Below are 529 nucleotides of genomic sequence, written 5' to 3' on the forward strand. Positions count from 1 at the left end.
TTGCAGAGCATGTATAGAGCCACAAGGTGGGGGCATTGTGCACACCATTCCAAGAGAACATCTGCTCATGTTCAGCCTGGTGGCAACTTATCTACTAACTGAAGGATGACTAGACTGACTCTCAGCTGAAGTGCAAGTACGTCTGTCATGTAAGTGACAAATCAAGAACTGATAAGAAGGCTGGATGTTTAATTATAGTATCATCATTTTTTGCTTTGGTTCACAAAGGGCTGTACTTGGTCTGAAACATGATATAACACTTAAACTGAAAACATGTGCATCCAATTAGGTAAAACATCATGTAAGGAATTTATCAGAACATCACAGCAACTTGTATGTTTTTTAGTTATTTTAAATCATGGCTGTGTTTTTTTCAAATAAAAAAGGTGACTATAAAATAATTATGTAAATACAATGGCACTAACAAATATAAAGTACATGCAGAAGTTAGTGTTAAAAATTATGTAAAGTAAGAATATTTAAGGGGGTGCGAGGTGGGGCGGTGGTTAGCACTGTTGCCTCACAGCAA

Source organism: Stegastes partitus, unplaced genomic scaffold, assembly GCF_000690725.1.
Source record: "Stegastes partitus isolate 25-593 unplaced genomic scaffold, Stegastes_partitus-1.0.2 Scaffold202, whole genome shotgun sequence".
Taxonomy (NCBI): Eukaryota; Metazoa; Chordata; class Actinopteri; family Pomacentridae; genus Stegastes; species Stegastes partitus.